Source organism: Chlamydotis macqueenii, chromosome Z (assembly GCF_036417535.1).
Source record: "Chlamydotis macqueenii isolate bChlMac1 chromosome Z, bChlMac1.mat, whole genome shotgun sequence".
In the NCBI taxonomy this organism is placed as follows: domain Eukaryota; kingdom Metazoa; phylum Chordata; class Aves; order Otidiformes; family Otididae; genus Chlamydotis; species Chlamydotis macqueenii.
Window position 1 is genome coordinate 73,696,703 of NC_141593.1, and position 26,032 is coordinate 73,722,734.

Here is a 26,032-nt window from a genome sequence, read left to right on the forward strand (position 1 = left end):
TGGCTGTTTCTGAAGAAACATCCGTATGGCATTACCAGATTTTTCCATTTCATTGCTATCCTAGGAATCACACAGTGTGGCCACTTCTTCATGACAAACTGCCAAGGCCATTGACTTGTGGTTACGGTCATTGTGTGCCTGCAGAGCTTCAAGATGGGGCAGGTGATCAAAAGCTCCAGTTTCAGCTTACAATGTCTGCTCAAATCAAAGGCAAAATTTTCAGTACTTCAGCAGTGGAGGACTGCACCTTTAGTCTGTAGTTTTGCAGTGAAATCACTCTTTTGAACAAAGCTAAGCAAGTACAGAGGTGTTCACAACTGCTAAGCATCACATTTAAAAACATATATGTAGAATTTCAATAGTAATTTTCAGTTTCATTTTTATACTTTATTTTTTCCAACAGGTTCACATGTGGACCTTTCATATACTTTTTTGATATGGTAAACCTGCAGCATCATTCACAGTTGTTTTGTTTGTAGCATTGAGAATTACTTCAGTAATTCTCTTAGTCAGGTCTGCACAGAAGGTTTGATTTTGTTGACAGTCTTTTTCTTTAAAAAATTTATTTTGCACTAGCATACTTAAATGATGGTAGTTACAGAACACTTGTAATAAAACTGCATTTCTTTATAAATTTCCATTTCCCCTTCTAGATAGTTTGAACATCTACTTGGGGTTTTATTACTTTGATTTCCATTCTCTGTCCTTCTGTTAAGGAATATAGCATTTACCAGATTTACTTGACTCTGAATAGTGAAAGACAGTGTAGTCTCCTTGACTTAACATGACTAGAAGCTGCTGCAGTGAAGCTATATGCGCTGGTGTTCCAGACGTCTTCATCTGAGCTATTAAATACCTCTCACCTACTTGGATGTGCACCTTTATAATGTATGTTTTGTTTGCTTAACAAGAAGTCCAGTGTTATTTCCTCAAGTCCCAGGATGGCCTCAACGTGTACCCTGGTTCATTCACGCGTACCCCTACATGTATGGGGCTTTTTGAACCTACTGCTTATTACTGTCCATTTATCAACATTCAATTCTATTCGCCTTATGTCAGGCCATTTGCAGAGCAATTCCAAATCCCTATGAAATCTCTCCGCAGCTGTCCTGGTGCTCAGCATTTCATTTTCTCCATCAACACTCCATGGAAGTTATCTACACAGAAGAAAACAACAATGGCTTCAATTCGTGTCCCCTTTGAGACCTATTTTAATACTTAGCCCAGCTGGAAGAGATCTTTAAGTATGACACTGTCTTTTGTTTTGTGATCCTTTACTAATCTAGTCTTTTAACTGGGATCCTCACTACTGAGTGTTGTGCTGAAGCTTGGCAGAAAGTGAAACTTTTTCAAATTCAAAAATTCTATGCTATCATGTGAGCTGTTCATCTGTCTCAGTAGTACTCACAGGGATGTAATTTTCTATTTGTCTTTTATTTAAACCTGTTCCTGAGGTTTTGTTTAAGCTCTACCAAAAGAAATACATTCCAAAACACAGCAAATGGCTTTTCTAAAACTGTTAATGATGAGTACTTACATCTGAATTAAACTACATATATATGTGCCTGCAGCTGAAGAGATTAATTAGAAGCAGAAATACAGAGTTTTCTTTTAGGTATATTATGAGAATAAATCCAAATTGCTGGCAGCAAAATATTGTCCTTGTTAATAGAAATTCTGTTCAAAAATATTCTAGTGTTCTTCAGAAATCTTAAGCATTACAGGTGACCATGGGTAGTCCTGCTTCTGAAGAAAGGAAGAGCAGATTTTTCACTCCTTTCAAAATAAGTCGTCACTGAATGGAGAACTTGGAGAACTGTTTGACGAAAGATCATACTGGATTAGAGAAAAAATGATGCATGCCTGTGGCTTACCTGAAAGCTTTTGGTTGTTGGTGTTTTGAGGAGTGGACTTGCCATTTGTTCCAGTCACCTGCAAGCTTTTCTCTGTGCTTCAATACACTGTCTAATCAAGAAAGACTAATCTTCTCAACCTCTCACCATATTATACGTCTACTGCTCCCCCGGTAAAATTGTACTCTCCCTTTTTCCCATGTTTCATCCCAAGCTGGTAATTCAGAATTAAAATGGAGTGAAAAAATACAGGAAGATGACTAGGAAAAAAAAGTCAGATAAAACCTTTCTGGACATCAGCTTCCTGCAGTGAACAACTCTCCGCCAATCTCTGAAAGTGAGATTTGTGCTTCTGCCGTATCCAGGGCATTTTCTGTGCAAACTGTGACTTTGCTTTTGAGCTTCCTAACATGGCCTCTTAGGCAGTAAAGACTACTGATGGCTTCTCCTCTGTCCTCCTGTTAAGGAATATAGCATTTACCAGATTTACTTAACTCTGAAAAGTGAAAGACAATGTGGTCATTGACTCAATTTGACTAGAAGACAGTGTCTGCTCCTTGCTTCTTGCTTTTCAGCTGAATAACTGGACAAAACTTAACAAACTTCAATATGTACCCACCATCCAACTATTCCCATTAATGATAATGATACTTGCAGCAGTGCCCATGTTTGAAAACTATGATTTTCTGTTCAACTTATGTTTAAATGAATTCACACCACTGCTAGTTTAGAGAGATTCTGTTGTATTTCCAGAGAGTTCCTGTGCTCTCTAGATGCCTTATCTGGTTGCCAGTTTGACTTGGTCATGTCCTCTAGCTTCTCATAATCTCTCAGCAGAGCAGCCATGGGATGAGCTGAATTCTGTTGGTTTGATGCTTGTGTCAGTCTCTGTGAGCTCCACTTAAAACTGTGTGAACTCCTTAAGTAGGCATAACACAGGTGTTCTCTCCGTTTTCAGTCTGATTAAAAACAAGGTATTGATGACTTGCCTTAAAGAAAGACCTCTGTGAACCTACTGTACTTATGTGAAGTTCACTTTATACTATTAGTGTTCCCAGTATTTTTAGGGCTTTTTAAATTGTAAATTTATTATATAAATAGTCTTACAAAAATTCCAAAGCATTACAGGCTCATGTTTGAAGCTACTGGATCTAAACTCCCTATATCCTGTTCTTTCCGCTGTCTCACTACCATATTTTCATTGAATAGTATTAATTTCCCAAGAAGTACTTTTGGAATAATCTAACAGCATGCTAACAAGGGCTGTAGAAATAGTTATAAGAACTAATTTTTCAGATCCCAAGCCCATAGTCTTTACTCTTCCAGAATATTGATTCAGTGATATTTTCCATCATTCTGCTTAGACAAATGGTGCTGAGGAGGAAAGACTGTGGGATTACTTTCTTATGCTTTCCTGGGCTTAAACTCACTGGGTTTGATAAGGGGTAGAAGGAGGAAGGGATGTTGAAGGAAGTTGAAGCTGGAAGAAATCATACTGTACAGAACTAAGGTGATACATCCAGACTGACCCAAATACATGGCAAGCATTAGGTCTTCTGAGTCCCAGTACAACAAGTACAAAATTAATCTTCTCATTTTCAGTGGAGCCAGAACCCAATTTTTATACAGACAAAGAAATTGTGTGAAATAAATGCTGTTTTCCCTTCAAAATTATCTTGGAATTTCTAGCAAAGTTGCAGCATTTATGAATGAGATTAATATAAAGATAAGAGAAACAAAAAAGGGAGAAAAAGTTGGGGTGGAGCAGTTGTTGTGTTGGGTTTTTTGAACATGGTTTTGGTCAAAATAAGTATTTTTGTTCAAGAACTTAGATTAAAAAAAAACAGAGTCTTTTCATAAAATCATAGAATCATAGAATAGTTAGGGTTGGAAGGGACCTTTAAAGACCATCCAGTCCAATCCCCCTGCAAGAAGCAGAGACATCTCCAACCAGCTCAGGTTGCTCAGAGCCCCATCCAACAGGGCCTTGAATGTTTCCAGGGATGGGGCATCCACCACCTCTCTGGGCAACCTCTTCCAGTGTTCCACCACCCTCACTGTAAAAAATTTTTTCATAATGTCTAATCTGAATCTACCTCCCTCTATGTTAAAACCATTACTCTTGTCCTATTACAACAGGCCCCACTGAAGAGTTTTTCTCTGTCTTTCCTGTAGGCCCCCTTTAAGAATGGGAAGGCTGCTATCAGGCCTCCCTGGAGCCTCCTCTTCTCCAGGCTGAACAGCCCAAACTCTCTCAGCCTGTCCTCATAGGAGAGGTGCTCCAGCCCTCTGATCATCTTCGTGGCCTCCTCTGGACCCTCTTCAAGAGGTCCATGTCCTTCTTATGTTGGAAACTCCAGAGCTGGATGCAGTACTCCACGTGGGGTCTCACCAGAGCGGAGTAGAGGGGCAGAATCCCCTCCCTCGACCTGCTGGCCACACTTCTTTTGATGCAGCCCAGGATGCCGTTGGCTTTCTGGGCTGCAAGTGTACATTAAGTCTTTTGGATTATTATAGTGTGTGAGTAGAGCTGCTTTTACATCCAGAGCTGTTTAATGGCTTGTCTTTACCTAACAACATGCCTTTGAGCATTTGCATAAGGCTTTGATTTAGGTGTCTGAATAAGACATGAGAGAGTGTGCCAGGGCATTACGATTAAGTGTTCTGTATTTGTTGTCTCAGCTGCTTACTTCGCATTGTAACATGCTGGTTTTTTTTTTTTTCATAGCATTCCCAGCTCCCAGGCAGACACTGACACAGGTGAATCCTGCCTGCAGGTATCACTGAGCAAAGGATTCTAAGAGCAAAACCAACTGTTTGTTCACCACTTTCCATAAAACTGCATTTGCACACTTTTTTTTTTGCAAAACAGTTTCCTTATGCTGCCACCAAATAACAATATTTCCTTTGAAATTCACTTCATATCTTTCTCTCAAAGATTTAATGAGATAAAATGGTATCAAGAGGTCTGCCCCCATCCCAGGATATGATGGTTTTTAGGTAGGGAGCTATTGTGGGAGTTTTCCTTTGGCAGCTTCCCTGAGTTCCCTGTACATTCTCTCCCTCAGCATCTAGCAGTCTGTAGACAGAAATGAATATTCTTGAGCATGTTAAAGATATTAGCAAGTAACAGGAACATTAGCCAAGTTACAGAATTCATAATCAGTTACATTTGTGCTTTCTCTTCTGAGTGCTGAGAGGTGTGTGGAGGTCTTGATAACAAATGGGAGGCTGTTTCAAAGAGATTACTCAGAATAAAAAAGAGTTTCAGCAGCAGAGTACTTCCAAGGAGAATACAGATCCACCTGATACAAGAAGTGAGATGTCAGAAATAGACACAGCAAATTATGACAAATAGAGACTCATGAAATTAAATGTGTGATGGAATTAGTAAACTTCCTCCATTAGCTTGCCTATTTAGGAAGGACATACCTAAGTAAAAAATAAACTGTCAAGCCACAGCAGTGTAAAAATGTAAATGCCTGTGCAGGGATGTGTGTCACCTTATGCCAAATGAGATGTATGAGCCGTAAGTAGGGCAGGGGCAGATTAATAGAAGAGGCAGAGAAAGCAGCTGTAGATTCCCCTTTTTGACATGGTAAAAACCAGATCAAATTGGAAGGCACATATTGCATATGGTAGCAGGTGAAAATTATACCGTAATACAAAGAGACATGCATTGCAAAAAAAGTAATCTAGGCACAGATAATTAAGTAATCTAATTACTTTTTTTTTTTTTCTTCATTTTTGGATGACAGTTCTTTGCAGCAAGTTGACCTTGCAAGGGAAAAGAAAACTCCCAAGAACTGGAGTGGAAGGGAAAAGTTGATTCTGATGTTCTGGCAAGGGGGCTTTCCAAAGTCTTTGCAGTTATCCAAGCATCTTTCTGATGACAGCACTGGTGGATGCTACTTGACTATGAGTTATCTGCGGTGAATGGAAGTTTGAATGACGATTAATCAGAACAGTAATGTGCTGCGAAGGAGAAAGCTTTGGAAGAAAATTGCCCATGAAAGAGAGAATTAGAAAAAAACAGGAAACAACAGGAAACATGCAGGGCAGGTCATACACAGATACTTTCTACCCTCAGGCCTATGTTTTCGTAAAAACCAAAATGCTTTTGCTTATATGCAAAGATGTGTAGAGAAAGAAAAAGCCTTTGCTTGGCTGCAGGTTGGAGAATTTCCTGTGAAGGTAATTCTTAATTCTCAGTATTTTAGCCATTACTGGCCAAGTGGGTAAAGGGGAGTCCTGTGGCAAGGCTACAGCAGTAGGCAATAGGATCGTAGGCTATAGGATCTTTGTCCCTTGTTAGATGTAGTCAAACAAGCTGCTTCAATCTTTACCACTATCTTACACCTCCCAGTGCCTCAGTCTCTTAAAGGGGAATAATATTATCAGCTAATAGCAGGGGAGATTTACCTAGTGTTATTGTAATACTCTCAGCCTATGCTGTAGGAAACAATAGCATTTCTGGCTGCAGCTGAAATTAGCTTCAGCATTAGCAAAGAAGATGGAGGAAGAACAGGGTTGCACAGTGGCATGCCATTGTCATAGTCATTAATGAAGAGCATGGCTACTATCTTGGGTTGCTAAGAGAGGATCATAAATCCTTTAATGTTCACCTCTTAACATCTTGGCCATATCTCTACAAATGAGAGAGGAGAGCACAGGGCAGAGCTGCTTGGAGAGCTATTTTCTAGCAGGTAACACAATGTTCCCGTGGACAGAGCCCTTGCAAATGATCTCATCACTGGAAGCTAATGACAGCCCTTTGGCCCTGTGCTGGACTTTGCCATGCAAGCAACGGGGTCAATGCTGTCCGTTCACAAGTGCAATATGGTGATTTCTCAGGAGTAATAGTGCTGATGCAGCCTGTTCTTAAAAACAAGATGTGCTGTGGGGTGATGCTGTGGATAAGTAGTGTGCATATGCAGATACTATTTGGTGTTTCCATGGTCAAAAGGAGCAGAAGATTGCACAGGGTTCGTTCAGAAGCTTCCTGACTTCCAGCTCAGCATCTGCACTGAACTCTTGACTCAATGAACTGGGTCTAATGGCCTATGATTTAATTTTACTGCAGATTAAATATTGACAGCCTAGAAGTGTTACTCTCTGCTGACACCTTGATAAATGTTTATGGGTTGATGTGTAGAATGTAAGATTGACTGTCTTCCTTACCATAACTCTGAGAGCAGAAAATAAACTCTTGCGGAAAAGATTATGGTGAACAGCATATCACTGTGAATGTTGCTACATTGTGCTAATTAGATGTGGAAATTGCAATGGTTTCGGTGATACATATAATTAATTTGTATGCCTTTCAAAGCTTTTCTGGAACAGATACCCTGCTGAGATGAAGCCATTAGCACAAAATACAGAACAAAATATCTTGCTCTATTTTTCATTTCACAGTATTGAAAGCTAATCAGGCACCTTTGCGTAGGATTGCAAAAAAAATCTCAGATGCATTTGCTGGATTAAATAGCAAATCCAACCCTGGGCGTGAACACGTGGACTCATGGTATAAATTAGCATTCTGTTAATTGGAGTGGTGTTATGTAAATGATTATATCAATGTCAAATGCAGCCAAGGGTTCACGGATCAACTTCCCATAGGAGGAATGATGACAAGGAAACAAAGCAACCCTGGAGTAAAATATCTTGTCTTGAGAGCCATTCTCCAGCCTGCAGAAAGGGAAGAAAAGTAATTTTACTTGGGTACTCATTTTTTAACATGTTCCTGCGAGTGTTGAAAAACGTGTGTGATTAATGCTTTGAAGACAACCTGTAATGAAGTTACAGAAGGAGGGGAGCATCTGTGCTCTGCTCAAAGGCAGTTGCCTTCATCTGGCACCAGCTGTTACCTGTGTGATCAGATCTTGTGCTTCAGTGTCAGGTGTAATAAAGAAGTCATGCTGGAAAGCATTAACATTTTAAAATAAAAACTGTAGTTTAAAACTTGGTCAAGTATCATATGGAATAGTTCACAAGTATTTTGCTCTGTATGTGTGTGTTTTTACCAGCTTTGTGTCAGAGCCTTCCTTTACTTTTTCCTTTTTCCCTGAAATTGAGCACTTCTGCCCTCTGATTTGCAGCTTTGGCTTTGTTCATGATGCTAGAAGGCCCTTTCAAGAAGATTCAGACCATTAAGCATTAGGTTGTGTGCAGTTCTTCTATGTTTGCTCCATAAAATAGCACTTTTTCCACATGACACTGACAAATCTTACTCAGATGTCATTTAAATATCTCCAGAAAAGTAAGTATCTTCCACAATTGCATACAGGTGCTCAGCAGCATCCATGCTTTATTTTAACCATGCATGGATCATCTCATTATTTCACACCATATGTTCAGTTATGTAGCTTTTAGTGGTTTGTTTCTTTTTTTTCTAAGTTGCTTCACAGAGATAATAATTTTCTGAGATTTCAGTTAGGTAGCAGTTGCTGTGTGTCCAAAACATAGCCATGTAAACCTTCAGTTTGCCAGCAAGTGACAAACACCTGCCTGGAGTTCACTGAGATGTGGTGGCAGTCCAGATTTCAGTAAGTTACTTTGCAATTCTCAGAGCTGATTCTTTTTTAAATTCCTGCAACTCTGCCTAATTTGTCACATGCATGATTGCAAACAATTTAAAACTGGTAACAGAACTTTAGTCAATTAACGACAACACTGCCAAATAGAAATAGTTAGCTTCTTTACACCTGCCATTTACAGCAGATACTGCAATGGATGGTGATCCTGACGATCACCTTTGGAACGAGTAGGGCAGCTGCGCTACCCAGTCTGCTCGACATTCAGCCTGCAGGTAGCTCGCTGCGGCAGCTGGTAATGCAGAGTAATTACTGCACACTCTGCACGTGGAGACAATTTCAGTCAGTGGTTGCAATGTTCTGGTGGCTACAAGCTTTCTAGTTTGAGGGCTGTGCATTTTTAAGTCAATGGGCAGGGGGCTGTGCATGTGACAGCTTTTTCTTATGTGGAGATCATGTAGGATAAGGATTGGTAAAACTTTATACATTTGCTCCATTTGAGGTGTTCCATCAGTGGCCACCACTGTTGCTTATGTTTCTGTTAATGTCTGCCAGTGCTTCGTCCCTGCCTGAACACTTTGGGGGTGTCCCAGCAGTGGGGCCAGGCTGGCAGCCCTGGACAAGAGCAGGAAAAAGAAGGTTTATGTGCTGTGTGGGTGGGTATGGTGAAAAGGAACAAGATCTCTTTGTGCCTGACTCTGAACTTTCAGAAAAGAGTCCCCTTCCTCGGCACGCTGCTGGAGATGAAAAAAGAGGAAAATTACGGTCAGGTCCTGATGGGTTTTCTGCCTGTGGTAGGCAGGTACTGTCTTGAGGATGCTGGTGTCAATCTCATCTAATCTTTACCAAAACTGCTAGTTTGGAGAAAGGATCGTTTTAACTTCTTCCACATAAGGCTGGCATTCAGGGCTGTTCATAATTTGTACACCAGTTATTCCAGTGAGTCTCCACCTTAGGAAGGAGAAGCTGCCTTTGCTATTCCCACAAGGGGCTGAGGTGCAGCAGAGAGAGCAGGGACAGGAGCTCGGAGAGCAACTTCAGCAACGGCCCGATCTGCCAAATCTCTCTTCCACCGGTGCCTCATTTTCCCCATCTAAAAACCTTGGAGCGTCATGTGTCCTTGGGTGCTTTGGGATTTGCAGAGAAAAAAGTGCTATGGAAGAGGTGGTTATTTCAGTGCTGGTGATGTTAAATGCCAACTGCTCAAAATATGCTGCTGGAAAACCCACAGACTGAAAAAGCTGTATTTCTAAATTTTACATTTTTAATGCTTTGTAGGTGGGGAGAGTGGGAAGGCCAAGGATAACAGGAAACAAGTGAGGAATAACAGCAGTTTGGGCTTGCAAAAATCTGCTAACGTTGGTGTTATTTGGTGCACATCATTGTGGGATATGAGTACTGACCACTCCTCCTTGTCCTGGTTGTCCGTCCATGCACAATGAGCAGGAGGAGTAGAACATACTAAGTGTAATTCCCTTATGAAATATTGATGCGGAGACAAAACAGAGCATTTAATCCACTGAGATTTTCTATCTGCTGCTTTGGTAAGGAGGGCATAAAGTGACAAAGCTAAGCCAGCTTTAAGAGGTAAAGCTTGAAGAAAAAAAACTTCTTTCAAAAGATTCACTAGATAGCTAGAAAAAAGCATACAAGTTACAGGTCCAGTTAGCCTGCTCTTTTCCTTTCCTGTTTGACAGAAAAAGTGTAATCTCTTTCTTTATTAATTTATCTTTGCAGTCGTTTTGTCTAATAAAAAAAATTACTTCTTGCTCCTCAATGTCATTGTTCAACAACAAAAATGTACAGAGTTAAAACTTTTTGATCAACTCCACATGAATCTATAATTTTATTATTATTTGACTTTTGAATTTAGGGTGTAATTTCTTTTCTTGTATTTCAAAATTGTCAGCTGAAAATAGCTTTTGTTGAACTGATTTCCTGACATGAGATGTTATGAAGGAATACCTTCTAACTGGTGCTTGAAGCAACAAAATACGCTGTTAACTGAAACATCACAATCTTATTTATGTTTTGAGAACAGTAACCTTTTTTAATTTCTAGCTTCACTGTATTTTTTTATTTGTACTCATTTCAAAACATTTGGAGGAAAAAGAAGAAAGGCAAATATGCACTAAGGAACAGGTCAGATGAGATTGCACAGGAGATTGCTGCTAAAAAGTACTGTTTTTACATAATGACGAGTGGCTTGGCTGTAGGGTGACAGGCACAAATGAACATGTTACTCATAATTTCTGAACTGAACAAAGCAAATAACCTAGCTGAAGTCAGTGACAATGATTGATGGATCTACTCAAGACTTACACAGATTCACTGCGACTCTGTCATTGCTGTCTCTTAAAAAGGCCTTCAGTCAATAAATGAACAGTGGTATAATGCACTAGAATCAGGAGCACAAGCAGTTAACAGAAATTCATGCTTTTTCTGTTGGGTCAGAAAATTAATTGTGCAGATAAATTGTTCTTTTTGTTGATAACATGTACTGTCGTTCAGTGATCTCTGTATCATGTTTTCTGGGTGCATGATAAAGGCCACACAATGAGAAGCGGTGTTGTGGTTTCTGAAGAAGGACTTTCCCTGTAGTGACATGGGCCAGACAGTGTTTCATTCATAGACAATACATGATGCTGTCTCACCCAGAGTGAGTACCAGGAGGAGTATGGTTATAAAAGAAACTGAGAATGTATCTACCAAAAGTTGGTACATAGCTTCAGTTTCAGGGTATTTAAATTAATTTACTTTGATTTACTTTGTAATTTAGCTGTGGACTGGACATGATCATAGCTGTATGATAAGATGCACGGGCTTTTCCTGTGTGAGGATGCATCCTCTGGCATGTAAGAGCATCCAAACCAGGGAAGACCCGGGCTTTTATCAGCTTCTTCCAGACTTCCATCTTCATGCAAAAGAAACCCAGGCACAATGCCCAAACTAGCATCTTTGTGGGGATACGCTGTTAGATTGATTTAGAAATAGGCTATAAATTCAGGCTTACAGGCTTACCAGACTTGCATTTTCTTTGGATGTTTGTTTTCTTTAGAGTAGGCCTGGTTTTGAGGTAAGGCCCTAAATTTACATAGTTTACAGATATCTTGTTCTCAGGAGAAGAATGCCATGCTGATACAGTACTGGCCTCGCACAAGGGATCAGTGTTTCATGTAGATATCTAAGCTGCTCTGTAGTTTAGAGAAGGAGAAAGCAATGTAACTTACTCAGTGAGTCTCTCCCAGGAGGTGATGTTCTGCTCCCTTTGCTAGAAATACAGTGCAGGCCTTTGAAATGTGTCTGGCCTTGTAAGCTGCTCCTCACTTTTTCTGTACCTCATCCCAGATGTATTTCCATCTACATGGAAAGTGAGGCAGAACAGGACTCAAAGGCCAGCTAGATGACCTGGTTGGTAGCATACTCCAGTTAATGACCACTCCTGAAAAGCAGGGTATATGATTTCCAGCAAGGTCTCCACAGAGTCCTGCACCTATGGGCTCCCAGCTAGCTTGGTGTAATAGAGTAGTGAGCTCATGCAGGCCTGCGGTCTACTAACATCTCAACAGCTCACTGCATTCTATTCTCAGTGGAGTTAGATGAAAATGTTATTTTATTCAGAAAGATTGAGGTCTTTCTGATTGGTTTATGTCCATGTAGCCTAGGTCTCCTGGTGGATTTAGAAAACAGATTTCTTTTACAGCTGCAAATGATTGTTCTACATCTCTGGCCTTTTGGGCCTTTAGGGTATGAAATAGATGATGAATCATGGAATCACAGAACAGTTTGGGTTGAAAGGGACCTTTGAAGGCCATCTAGTCCATGCCCCTGCAAGGAGCAGGGACATCTCCAACCAGCTCAGGTTGCTCAGAGCCCCAGCCAACCTGGCCTTGAACGTTTCCAGGGGTGGGGCATCCACCACCTCTCTGGGCAACCTGTGTCAGTGTTTCACCACTCTCATTGCAAAAAAATTCTTCCTTTATATCTAGTCTAAATCTACCCTTTTTCAGTTTAAAACCATTACCCCTCGTCCTGTCGCTACAGGCCCTACTAAAAAGTTTATCCTCGTCTTTCTTATAGGCCCCCTTTAAGTAGGCCACAGTAAGGTCTCCCCAGAGCCTCCTCTCCTCCAGACTTGTGTTGGTTTATTTAGTGAGGGGGGGGCTACAGCGGCAGCTTCTGTAAGGAAGTGTTAGAAGTTGTTTCCCCTTTGTCCAGTGGACTCAGCCAGGCCTAGGGCGGACCTGCTGCTGGCCAGGGCTGAGCCAATTGGTAGCAGAATGTTCCGTGATAACGCCTCTGCAATAAGGTATTTAAGAAGAGGAAAAACAGGAAAAGAAAAAAAAAAGGAGAACAAGGTGTGAAGAAGCTGGATTGAACCGGGGGCAGAGGTGGGGAGGTGCGAGCCTTGTGGGCCTTGCAGCCCTCACCCTCTGGCCTCCCGCCGGGCAGCTGCCTGGGCCCAACTGGGCCCGGCCCGGCTGCAAGAAGTGGAGAGGAGCTGTGACGGGAACCGGAGAGGCGTCTGCCTGAGCCAGTCGTGAAGGATTTCTTGTGAGAGGAGCGGCTGCAGGCGCCGAGAGGAGCGAAGCAGGAGGGGGAGCAGCAATGGTGCTGCGGGCAGAGATTCCCCTGCAGCCCGTGGTGCAGCCCCTGGTGAGGCCGGCTGTGCCCCTGCAGCCCACGGAGGCCCCCGCAGGAGCAGAGATCCCCCTGCAGCCCGGGGAGGACCCCACGCCGGGGCAGGTGGACGCTTGAAGGAGGCTGTGGCCCATGGAGGGCCTGTGGTGGGGCAGCCGTTCTGGAGGGACTGCACCTTGTGAAAGAGATGACCCACGGTGGAGCAGTTTCATGAAGGACTGTACCCGTGGGAGGGACCCCAGGCTGGAGCAGGGGAGGAATGTGAGGAGTTCTTTGCCCAAGAAGGAAGGAGCAGTGGAAAGCGACATGTGATGAACTGACCACAACCCCCATTCCCTATTCTCTCCCTGTGTTACTTGGGGTGGGGAAGGAGGTAGAGATAATTGAAATGAAGTTAAGCCCGGGAAGAGGGAGGGGTGGGGGGAAGTTACTTTGTTCTCTTTCTCATTATCCTGCTTTGGTTTTAATAATAAATAAATAGTTTTACCCAAGTCATGTATGTTTTGCCTGTAATTGTAACTTAAGGGATCTCTGCCTGTTCTTATCTCAAACCTCGAGTCTTTTTTTCTGGTATTACCTCTCCCTATTCTCTTGGAGGGTGGGGGGAGTGAGAGGGAGACTGTGTGGCTTGGTCCCAAGCAGGGCTATACTGTGACAAGGCTGAACAGCCCAAACTCTCTCAGCCTGTCCTCAGAGGAGAGGTGCTCCAGCCCACTTATCATCTTCGTGGCCTCCTCTGGACCCTCTCTAACTGGTCCATGTCCTTCTTGTGTTGGGGGCTCCAGAACTGGACACAGTACTCCAGGTGAGGTGTCACCAGAGCAGAGTAGAGGGGCAGAATCCCCTCCCTCAACCTGCTGGCCACGCTTCTTTTCATGCAGCCCAGGATATGATTTGCCTTCTGGGCTGCAAGTGCATATTGATGGCTCATCTGCAGCTTTTCATCCACCAGTAGCCCCAAGTCTTTCTTGTCAGGGCTGCTCTCAATCCCTTAATCCCCCAGTCTGTATTGATACTGACAGTTGCCCTGACCCATGTGCAAGACCTTGCACTTGGTCTTATTGAATATCACGGAGTTTGCATGGGCCCACTTCTTAAGCTTGTCCACATCCCTCTGGGTGGCATCCTGTCCCTCAGGCATGTGGACCACACCACTCAACTTGGTGTCATCTGCAAAGGTGCTGAGGGTGCACTCGATCCCACCGTCTATGTCACTGATGAAGATGTTCAGCAGTGCTGTTTCTGGTATGGACCCTTGTGTTGCCTTTGTTGGCGTGGCGACCTGGTTCAGGAACGGCATGGCGACCACCCCCAGGCTGCTCGGTCCATCAGCTCGCAGACACCAATGTGGTGGACGGCAAATGGCATTTATTGGTAGGTAACACGGCCTTATATAGCTTGGGTTTACAACGTCACTTCCATGTGCTTACATCATAGACTAAACGCTATTGGCTATCCGGAGAGGGGTCCTATCTTCCCGTACAGCGCGATACCTTCCGGCCGCCAGACCCTAGCTGCCTACATTTCCCCCCTTCCTATGCTGATTAAATTGGCTAAAAACATAACAATCTTAAAAAAAAAAATGTCATAATTGTGGATAAAAAACACACTAAGCGTATAACTAAATTAGCTAAAATATTCTGTTCTTGTTCTATGCTTTATAGCAATCTTAAAAAATATATATATCACAAACTTGGATAGAAAACACAGGATACACTAAGCAAGAGCTAACTGAGGGGTAACTGAATGTAACGGGGTGCAACTGGGGATAACAAGGGGAAATTTTAAACAAGGACATTCTTAAAACAGTTGTTACCTTAAAAAGATCAATTAATGGCACTTTGTGAGCGGGTATAAAAGCAAAGGCAAATCTAATATTACTAATAAACTAAATTCAAAATACTATGTCATCATCTCGCGACAGCAAGCATAAGGCACACTGGGCGGATGGTAACTGGGGAATAACTAGGAATAACTGAGTAACTGGGGATAACTGGGGTTAATTCTAAACAAACACAAACTTAAAGCAGTTGTCGGCATTCCACTAACATGATGTTAACCGTCTCTAACTGACTCCTGACAAACGACACAAGTCTATTTAATATACAGGGTCCGAAGATCAACGCTATCACGATCGTTGTGATCGGCCCTATCAGGGTAGATATCAGGGTGGTTAACCACGGTGAATGGCTAAACCATGACTCAAAACACCCTTGTTGGGCTTCCCTCTCCTTTTTCCTTTGAGCCAATCTTTCTCTCAGTTTGGCCATCGAGTCTCTGACCACTCCAGTGTGGTCCGCATAAAAGCAACATTCCTCTTTCAAGGCGGCACAGAGGCCTCCTTGTTACATGAACAGGAGGTCTAATCCCCGTCTGTTTTGCAAAACAACTTCTGAGAGTGAGGAGAGGGATTGTTCCAGGAAACTTATGGATTTTTCATTTTTTTGCAGGTCCTCATCGATGGCAATTTGTAGTTGAGTTAGGCCTCGTTGCTGTGTCACCAGGGAGGTCACTACTGTGGCCGCGCCGGCTACTCCCAAACCGAGCAATGTCGCTATCGTTACCGCTGTCAGTAATTCTCTTTTTTGGAGTCTGATGTTAGCTTCTCCCCAATGATAGTACATCTCTTCTTCTGTATGATATAGGACCTTGGGAACAATCAAAACTTCTATACAAAAGTCAACGGAATCATTAAAAAGTTCAAGGGACAATACAGGGGGTTACCCCCAATTGGTGGCAGATCCACATTCTGAACGCAGACGGGACTGCCCATTTATAGGTTCTATTAATCGTAACGGTTTTTGCGCAAACAGCACTAACCCAGTTTGCCAGTGAGATATTACCAAAACATACGCCTTGGCCTCTGACTTGGCTCAGGGTAATTAGTTTTCGTGGTGTGTCCCACCTACACTGGGTAGGGTTGATATCTGATGAATAGTTAAAGGAAGCATTGAGGGCAACGCCCTCGTAGAAGGGGGGATTCATATCATAGCACAGCCAACAAGAACTCGTAAGTTTCGGGTTTGACTGATTCAGCGACCGGAAGGTAGCGTTTAACACATCAAGAAATGGCTTGTTGGGCCGGTAGTAGGGGTTTACATTTGATCTGCTTAAGGGAACTACTGGTTTAGGTGGTAGGGGACTGGTTGGAACGGGGGTGGATATCGGCGAAGTTTCCTTTCTTTGCTGGTTATCATTTTTGATTACAACATTGGGGCCAATTGTCGTGCTGCTTCTTACTCCCTGTTTTTTAATAAAAAACAGTCCTCCTCTATCTGTATGGGATTCCCAATATCTAAAGCCCCAGGTTTTGCCGAAAGTCCATCCCAGATCGTTACTGTTAGTTACATCTAATATAAGATATTCACACCACTTCCCTTTTACCTCTCCTCCACGACGGGGGCCCAGCTATGGCCAACTATCGCGCCTGACGCATCCACGGGGCCCCCATTGTACCTTTAAATACTTGTCTGGTCCCGCACCTGGCGCCCAATCAGAGGCTATAGTTTCACATCCCCAATAGGAACAATAGTATTGATTAGGGGCGTTGCAATAAGATCTGCCAGGATTAGAGCTGGGGCACATGTAGTACATCATGTATTTTAAACAGGGATCAATGGGGACTAGATCACAGGGGGACACGTTAAAGCTAGGGGGTCCTGAGGTAACGATTCTTTGTAATATCTTCTGATCCTCCCATCTCACTAGCACCCATTCCCATGGTTGATGGTCATATAAGCCACTAGATGACGATACAAGCCCCAAGATTAAAATCACACAAAACCGTCGCAGCCTCTACCTGTGGGGGCTATTTCGCTGTTGTTTGGAATCTGCCGATGTGGAACTTTGGGGTGCGGACAAGGTGCTTGCCGACTTGTCTTCCTCTCTTGTCACCGGGGCGTACGGATCACGGGGGTGTTCAATAATCCGATCCTTCACAAGGGCTTCCATCCTCCTTGTTGGTCCGGGACCATCCTCCCCGCTGGGCTGGTCCTCCCGCTCCGGCCGCCGTTTACCCGTCCAGGTGATTTTCCTGGGTTTTGGCACCACTTGTTGCCTTTGTCGGCGTGGCGACCTGGTTCAGGAACAGCACGGCGACCACCCCCAGGCTGCTCGGTCCATCAGCTCGCAGACACCAATGTGGTGGATGGCAAATGGCATTTATTGGTAGGTAACACGGCCTTATATAGCTTGGGTTTACAACGTCACTTCCATGTGCTTACATCATAGACTAAACGCTATTGGCTATCCAGAGAGGGGTCCTATCTTCCTGTACAGCGCGATATCTTCCGGCCGCCAGACCCTAGCTGCCTACACCCTTGTCACTGACCTCCATCTGGACATTGAGCTGTTGACCACGATCCTTTGGATGCAACCATCCAATCAATTCCTCATCCACTGAACAGTCCACCCACCGAATCCATATCTCTCCAGTTTAGAGAGAAGGATGTTGTGGGGGACCATGTCAAAGGCCTTACAGAAGTCCATGTGGACAAGGTGCATCTTGTCCAAAGGAGCTGATTTGCAGAGCCAAATGAGATTCCAGGTGCTATAGACTGGAAGACCTACAGGCTTGTCTGTTTCTTTGCTAACTCTTTTTGGCCTGCAACAACATAGTGAGATGGGACAGAAGTTTTACATCAGTTTTTATTGAAAAGCAGAACTATCAAGTTTCTGCACCAAAAAAACACAGGCAACTCCATATTGAGCCTCATGGAAGGCTCTTTTAAATAGTTGTCATTCTGATTCTAGAGAAAAAGATAGCACCTTCACAAACTGAAATCATGAGAAAGAAGCCTGGAGGATGTTTTGAGACATCATCCAGTAAGAGTCCTCACTTTCTTCCAGAAACAGCAATCTCACAGACTCTAGCTAATTACACAGTATGTTTCTCCTTAATTTCTTTCCTAGAACTTCCTTATTCCAGTTTTAGTTCCTGATTTCTTTTCCAATAAGCTATGCTCTTCAAGGAATTTTATGGTTTTCTCATAAGAAGCTATCTTCTGCATGTTGGAAGACTTGTATCTCCAGCTCTTCTCACTCTAGACAAAACTACTACTGCTTCTTCAGCCATTCATCAGAGCCGACATTGTGCAGAGCAGTTGTTATTCTGTCTTTCCATCTGTTCATCCACTGTCAACAGCCTGAAGTGTGTTGAACTGAACTTTACAAGTACTGGACAGGAGAGAACTTTCAGGTATCTCACAAGATCTCATCCCACCCTGTACAATTCAGTGATATCTACTAATGACTTCAGGATCCTGCCTTGCTGACTGTAGTTACATTTTATTCTGCTATATACAATTACAGGGGAAAAAAATCCTTTAACACGTGGAGTGATTCGAAAGGATAAAGGACTGTCGTAACCAGATATGCAAAACTATCTGATCTATCCCTTGTGAGAGCTCTGCAATCTGTTTAACAGTACAATAAACAGCCTGTAAAATGTTCATAGTACTACTCTGACTAGCAATATAACATTGAACTACACTCAGAAATTATTCTTCTCTCAACTTTTTTAAGCATAGTGGACTCCAAAAATCTTCTCCAAGAATGAGTGTATGACAAAACCAAATTTTGTATCCAGCCACAGAAACGTAAGTCTGGAGAGCTTCCTCTGGGTAAAAAGAAATGCATTTGGATTTGCACCAGCGTCAGGAATGGGTGCTATAAAGATCTGTCCATCAGGGAGGTATTATAGCAGAAAGAAAGCACAGAGGCTAGGACTTTTGTCCCACAGTATATATGTAACAACTCTGTGCTGATCAGTTTGCAGTACATTCAGAACACAAGCTAAGCAGTTGTCCCTGTGAAACTTACAGATCATTTTAGCCAAATTTCCCTGAAGAGCCAGAGCCCTGCTAAATTCAAAATTAATTTTGATTCTATTATCTTATAAAAGATACAAAGATTTTTCCCTTGCTTCCCCTTTTTCCTTGCTTTCCTCCTTCTTACTGTTTTGCTTTCTTTCTTGGAGAAAAACACTGAGGAGCTTTTCTTCCAAGAGGTTATACTAAAGAAACATATAGTTCACACACACACACACACAAAAAAGAGCCTACAAGAATGAATAATGCATGGTGGAATTTTCTCTATTAGAAGAGATGAAACTATGGGAAGCAGTCCTGCATTTTATGCTGTGGATCGATGCCAAGCATGGTACGAAGCCAACAGTGACTCTAGTAGTGTGATAATTTTGCTTCAGAGCTGCCTGTATGAACAGCAGATTTTTACTAGCAGTACGAAGGCCAAGATGTACTCCGTGCATGTGTGTGGGTGTGGGTGTGTGTGTGTGCACACACGTCTGCGTGCTTGTGTGTGTGTGTGCACACACTGAAAGGGAGGTTTTGAAGTACTTGATTAACTCTGTTCTTTCTTCATGGAGTGTGATTCCCCTTTAAATTCTCAACATCTGAAGCTGAAGAGCAGAAAACGCGAATTAAGTTTTAGAGGGGTGTCGCTGAATCTCTCCATGGTCTCGCCCTCCTGTGCCTCCAGCCTGCACAACTATCACTTAAACCCCCGGTGTTAATGACTCAGGCAGTGTCTGTAGTTCATTAGCAGCACAGAATTAAACAGAAAAGGCTGTGAAAGCTCCTGAAAGGAATCATGTGGAAAAGATGGACATTTTCCAGTAATCTCTGGAGCAAAGGTTGGAAGGCATGAAAAAAGATGCAGCTATCTACCTCAGCTTTGGCTAGTTTCACCATGCTGAGAAGATAAAATTGCTTTTAAGGAAGGTGAGTGGAGGGGGTGTGTGGCAAACAGTCTGCCAGAGAGTGGGAGGACTGACACAAAGGCAGAGCACTCACATCCCTGGCTGTGCAACGTCTTTGCCATCCAGACAGGATCAGGTTACAGCTCCTGGAGGTGAGGAAATAAGGAAACAAATAAATGCATTCTAGTGTACTAGAATTTTTTTTTAATTATTATTATTATTATTTTTTTTAATCCTTGGCCTTGTGATGCTTTAAGTCTTTGAAAGTATGAGGAAAAAAAAGCCTTGTTTAAATGGATTTCTTTTTTTTTTTTCTTTTTTATTTTGTGTTGTACTGGCAGCTGCTGAGTTTTCAGAAAATGGCCTTTGGAAGATATAATACAACTGATTCTGCTGAAGTGGCAATAATTAGTACTGGAGTGGGGAGTATCCCAATATCTGTGAGATGAGTAACTGTGAACTACAAAAACATCTCCCAAAGGAAGCTGAGAGAGTTGCTAAAAAATTTGGTCTTGGAGGTCAGCCTTCTAACACTTTCCCCTTGCAAAAGCGTAGAGTCAGTTGTGGTGCAGTTCAGAAATCAAACTGACAATGGAAAGAACTGACAACTGAATATTAAATGTGGTCCATTTCCTCAGAGTCAGTTTATTATTCAGATGATGTTTCCATCCCAGTAGATGTTTGAACATTTGACGTGTTTTCTGAACAGTGCTTTTGGTGAAAATTGTTTGTGGTATTTCTGAATAATCAGGTCATTCTTGTTCTCTAAAGAAGAAAACAGAAGTGGTGAGCTTCTATTTATGACGTAGCTATTTAAAACTTAATAACTGGAATAGGAAATTTCCATATTAGTCCAGAATATTTTCTTGAATGTTGAAAATCCATAGTAGCTGGATGTGGCTTTAACCCTTGAGAATGCCATTTAGCACTTGTTTCTTTTCAGTTGATAGTTTTTGGGTGTGGTTGGCTTTGGCAGCATTACAGAATAGAAAGGTACATCTGGTATAAAAAGTAAAGTCTGACACTGTTTTTTTTCATTCAGCATCTCTTTTTCCTGCAGGCAGATGCAGGGAAAACAGAGGTACCAGATGTGATGTACTTGTCCCTCAGCATTTATTATATTTGTGTATTTGAGCTTCTTTTTAGATCTCCTTGTTTTACAGTGGGCAATCTTCATCTTTTCAAGTGATGTCCACACTTACCACATTTCTCAGCCCCCAGTGATTTTGCAAAATTCTCCACCAGCCCCATTCTGAAGCCAGTGACGGAGCTAATCACAAGTGCTGTCCTCCTAAGGCAGGCAGCAGCAATTACAGTCTCTCTTCCCTTGCACGACACACAGTACTCACTCCCCTTCCCAAGCACAGGATTTTGCTTACACACTTTTTTTTTTTGCTGGTGCTGGATTTAAAGGTTACAGTCTCATGGTGTTGCCATCCTTGATTCGTGCATGACACGAGGTGACAAACAAGAGTGGCTCCTGGCTGATCCTCCTCCCCCTGCTCAGAGATTACTTGCCTTCCCTTTACTTAGCAGGAGGTGGAAGAGTGAAACTGATGACTTCAGTCTTCAGTCAAGGCACAGAGCTTTACCATAGCCTGCTGTCAGTGGCTGCTGCAGCCCATCGGTGAACACAGTGTACTTTCTAGGAAGTGTTTTGTGATGGGCTTGTCCTTCGTATGAGTGAATTCAGACTTGCTTGGTAGCTGGGACACTCCTTTCCACACTTATTCTTGTTCATCTTACTTCTGCCTCCTGCTTAGGACCTTCCTGATGTCTTTCAGACATTTGGTAGCCATCTGGGTAGAAAGGACCTCACAGCTATTGAATACCACGTTGTGGGTTACCCAGAATATAATTTCCTAATTCTGCAGGTTTGCCATTCAGATTTGCCTCCGGGTTTCAGCAGGAAACTCCTATTAACAACGTTTTCCCTACACAGGTCAGTCTTCATTTTCAAATGAGGCTTCCATGTATCATGGCAGAGTAATCGTGTTAGTGTCAGTTTCTCATTAAAAAAGCAGGACACTGCGGGAAACTTTTATTTATGTGGAATTTCACTGACCCCATGGCCAGGTTCTGCAGCTGTCTACCCTGCAATAATTCTGAAGTAGCTTGAAGATTTTCACTGGACTAATCCTAGATTTCTGTGGCATCAGTGGAGATCAGAGTCTGTACCCACAGTTGTGCATGGCTGTGCTACTGAAACTCTTTCCTGTGCAACTTGCTCCGCAAATTATATTCATGAATGAAATTTTAATGAAATTTCTGTGAATGAGTTTTAAGGAAATTTTCCATTAGGCAAGGACAATGAATATTTTGTGAAACAGAATATGACTTGAGCAAGCAAGGTTACCTTGTATAAACAAAGCATACACTGATGACAACTACATCCTTGAAGAGAAACTGAGAGACTGATAAAAAAGAAACATTTTGCCCAAGAAGGTGCCGAAAGCTGGATGATTGTCAAAGGAGCATGAAGTCAGCAAGGATCTGCATGGGAAAGGGAGAACCAAGATAAGCAAAGAGTAACATGGCAGACATGGCCCTGAAAGAGCAGGATGATGCCGTAAAGATACACCAAGATAGGCTCAAAGAGAGCAGACCTGATGAAGAAGCCCAAACAGATAAGGAGGGATTCAGAGCATGAAAACGTTTATTAAACTAAGGGGAAGTATGTCCTTGTAGGTGCAGAACATTGATAAAGGTTGTGAATGGTCAACAAAATCCCACTACTTAGTCTCCTCAAATTTAGCTCTCTCATTATAATATAAAAACCCCACCTCTAGTGCTAGAATTGCCTTCTCCTTAGATAAAGACCCCTCCTCACCGAGCTGGTGTAGTAAATTTAAGAAGTATTGTGTCTTTATAGTACTCTAAGAAAATATCTAACCAATTGTAGTTAAGTAGGTGTGACTGAAAGGCGGCACTGTTATTCTTAGTTGTATAAATATGGAATGCAGTTGTAACCAGATGTGCTAGCTTTGTAGATCTACCCCTAGCACCCATCTCTGCGCAGAAATGAAATAAATACCTCTGCTCTGGGTGTAAGACTGGCGTGCTGCACACCAGGTAAACAAACTCAGATTTGGGACAACACAAAGGGGCAGACACTGCTACCATTAGTTCCCAGCAGGAACCAGTTGCTTTGAATGGGAGATGAACCTTTTCTCTTCACAGTCCATTGAAGGATCTTCTTGAGGAGCTTGCCATAATCTGTGCCTCACTGCAACCTTTTGCAGGCTGCTGTGGGTCTTCCAAAGGGCAGTATTTGCGATTTCTTAATTATTGCCCTTGGTATTGCTGACTATAGATTTTCTGAACTGTAGCCAGTGATATTTAAACCTAAACATTTGTTCATCTAGAATATCCGTATATAGGAAACATAGTTCTGCATCTCATTTACCAGCACTGAATAATAGCACAGAGTCCTTTTGCCGGTAGGTATTTCACAGGTAAGTCAGGGAGGTGATCGCTTTGTCTAGGTCTTGCAGATGTGTGTGCATGACTTTGAGACTCTATTATAACTTTTTAAGTATGGGAAGCACTAACACATTTGTCTCCAGTATCTGAATATTAAAGCCTCTTAGCATTTTTGTCTGACTTCCTGACTCAGAAATTAATGGAAGACAAGCTGGTCTTATTGCAAATGTATTCAGCAGTTATTCTCCAAGGCTGGTGAAGAAGGATTGCAAACCCAAAGGATTTATTTTCTAGTGGTTTATGCAGGCAAGACGAGCGTCTGCTGTACTGAAGAAAGTGGCCAAGGTGCTTTTGGTACCACATAGATTTTTCTCTTGTGTGTTAGAAGATTTAAACCCATAAGATGAGGGTTTATTTTATGATGCCCCAGCCTTGACCTCAGTGTTTTTATTTTAGTGTGTCTAACCTCATAATCTCATGGTACCATATCTTCAATACGCTGCTTGTGATCAAGTCTCCTAAAACATTATTTCTGGTATTAATCATGCCTTTTTGTGCAGATAAGGAGCTTCCTTGTAAGTGGAAAAATGTACATGTAGTTCTAGCTTTTACAACAGAAGTTTACAGCAAATTCATTATCCTGTGTCCTAATGTGTGTTGATCTGTGTGTTGTGCTATGTCCAAGAAAATGAATGCATAGCCTTGTAATTTGTTGTGTTGTATCAGAAGTGAAAATTAGTTAAGCCATCATCCTCCCCTAATTAACTCAGTGGCAAAAATCCCATTGAATTCAGGGGGAACAAATTCCTGGCAAAAAGCAGATTTAGAAAAAGAATAATCAGCTGTGCCTAGTTAGACATAGTCAGGGGTGGCAATTAGATGTAAAACTCTGTGGCTCCTAATGTGTCCTTTCAGATGTGTCAACAGCATTTTGTGTGGTTAATTTTCATTGATAATTGAGGAAATAGGATTTAGTATAAAGCCTTTAAAATGACTGGAGTCTTATTTGTGTAAGAGAGTGTGGCTAATTGAGATAAACATGAATTCAAACTTGCAGACAATTATATTGGTGTCTCTCTGAAATCAGATCTGTGAGCTTTATTACTGTTACGATTGCATCATGTGACACAAGCTATAATATTTCTTTGTGTACATGGAAGAGGCACTTTTATTTTCTAGTTAAGTTCACAATGAGGTGGAGAGAACAGAAGGAGGCTGAGACAGAGGGAGAGGAGAAGGATTAGTTAATTGTCATGAGTGACTGGACTTGGTATTCTGTATACTGAATTGCTTTTAATATTCAAGAATGATAAATGATATTTATTGCTTTAATTGCATAAATATATTTTCCCTGCATCTGGCACATGTGCGCACTACATGAATGTTCATTTTTATCATTCAGTTATAGTGAATATATTGCTTTTTATGCGTGTATTATGTTTAGTGGACAGTTCTATGATTTTATCAAACTGTGAATTATTAATCCCATGGCATGCTTTTATATAAATTCAACACCTCAATATTTTTTGTGAATTTATTTAGCACAGCAACAGATAAATGAAGAAGAAAGTAATAGGAATAGTAAAAATAAACTAAATCTATTTCAAGAGATCACATCAGTCACCATGATAATAAAATGAAGGAGATAAAATTATTGGCAATCAGAATGAGATAGAATCAATACAGAATACACAAATTCATAAACTAAAAGCACAGCACTTTGCCAGAAGTTAAGGAGGAAGCCAGTATTTCATAAAAGATCAGGCTGTTACTCATAGAGAGCAAAAGCCTTTTTTCTCATTAAGGATAATATATTTCTCCTCAAACAGCTCCATCAAGTAAGTGAAACAATTTGTTGTGCAAGGAGCGATCTGGCGAGAGTATCAGTCTCCAAATGTGGTCCATGACCACTAAGCTTGCTAGCTATGGGGTAAATCACTTCCATGGCTCTGTCTTGCAAATGGGACAGATGGTGCTGGTCCAGGATGTTAAGAGCAAGGATAAACAGTGCCTTGCCTGTTGCTGATTGGCAGTGGATGAGGGGAGAGATCAGAGAGATGTCAGTTTCGCATTGGTAGCCTTAGACACCCACCATTTCTTTGGACCAGAATGAGTGATGAGAACAGAGCAAAACGTGTCCTATAATGAACCGGCCGCACATGTACAGTTTGTGCTGCAGACTGTGGTGCACAGAACAGCGGGTGGAAGGGAGTTTTGCAAGGCCAGTTTCAGCCCACTGCAGCTGGTGCAAGTCCTTGCCTAGATGGAAAAAATTGACAGAAAGATGCTTTTCAGAGTTTTACACATGAAAGCCATTCCTGATGTGCTTGGAAGATGGGAAACCCTTTCTTTCTCTAGCTGTTCACCAATTCTTTTTCTTTTCCTACCCCTCTATTACTTACCTAGCAGTTTGCCAAGGAGTTCACTGGGTACCATTTCTGTATGGCATAGACACGCAGTCAGTGGGGATTTTGTAGGATGCAGTTTTCAAAAGCACTCACTCTTGGCCTGATCTTGTCCTCACTGGTACCACTGAGAATTTTACCATCGACTTCCAAATAGGAAGGAGTCTGGGTGCTTGAATTTTGCCTATTGCTATTTCCTTTCAAATCATCAGTGCCTCTATGGATATGTATCATTTGCTCATTAAAATGATTTTAGCAGCTCTCTGAAGATTTAAATTAGAAGAACATTTTGTATTCTGCAAAACACTAAGTAAATTTCTTCTACCATGTATTAATAGTTTCGAGAAAAAAAACAAGCTCATATCTCAGCTTGAGCATTGCTAAGTGCTCCAGTGTCTTTTTTACAGGTGTCCTCAAGCAGACAATTCACAGGCATGAGGCTGTGGTGAAAAGATGCCT